A 1096-nucleotide genomic window follows, 5' to 3' on the forward strand; every position below is an offset into this window, starting at 1 on the left:
TCACTTTGTCAATTTGGTGTTTTTAATATCATCATATTGCTTTGTATTCTGACGTTTGGTGCCACTTATTCCCCTCAGGGTGTTATGTGACATGATTGGCAGTGACTGTGGATTTCACATTGTGAACCTTTCAAATTCTGACTGGCTGCACAGCCCAAACAAAATAGTTCCACTTGCAACAGTTACAGCAAAAAGAAGCAAAATACTATCCGGTAACCTACACAAATGCTCCATTTACTGCTCCATTATGTCTTTCTAACATTAAATCAGATGACTGCCTCTTAATGTTGCTAATCCTGCTGATCCTACAGAGACTCTGAAGAAGTCTGTGCGGCTTTATACTACTAAGTCACTCCGGCTCTGGTGATCGCCCACATATATAAGAAGTGTGGGCAGTCACCTCCAGCATGCATGCGAGACGTGTTTATATCCATCATATACTGAGTAAAAGTAAAAATCCTACATTCTAAGATAAAACACCTGGTTGTTTTCTCTACTACTGTGACTGAGAATTTCTATTTAACAATAGTGAAAGAAATACATTGAAAGTATTATGTGATACCTGACAAAAGTATGTGTTTTAATACACCTTTACGCACTGACAATATGCTTTTAGTATGGAGTGATATAATCTAATTTATCACCGGAGGACTCGGCTCCTGCATGATGACAAGCTCTCTAAAGTCTCCGGTAGTGATAGCCCATCAGCTGCTCCCGGGCTTGGAACAGGGAGTTTATGTTCCAGTCCTGACACACTGTGACACACAACTTAAATCACTGTGAACCAGTGTGCGCGTCCGTAATCCATCATTCTGCAATATTGCATCATCCATATATATCTATATACACGAGAGATTTGCATGTTGATACGCACACACTGGCTTTTACTCGTTCATCCTCCATTCATGAGTACACCGAGGCCTCCAAGATGCTGTAGATTTGGGTTGTTCTCCAGAAATATGACAAATCTCCCAGACTTGTGTTGTCACACATCTTAACGGTGGCGTTCGTCTATTGTTTGTCAGACAGAGTCAAACGGTTTTACGTTGTTGCGTGCGTGTGTTTGTGTGCTGGATGAGGTTCAGGTGAGGTTCAG

Source organism: Cebidichthys violaceus, unplaced genomic scaffold, assembly GCF_023349555.1.
Source record: "Cebidichthys violaceus isolate CVI_PGR_0920_01 unplaced genomic scaffold, fCebVio1.0.p SCAF_16, whole genome shotgun sequence".
Taxonomy (NCBI): Eukaryota; Metazoa; Chordata; class Actinopteri; order Perciformes; family Stichaeidae; genus Cebidichthys; species Cebidichthys violaceus.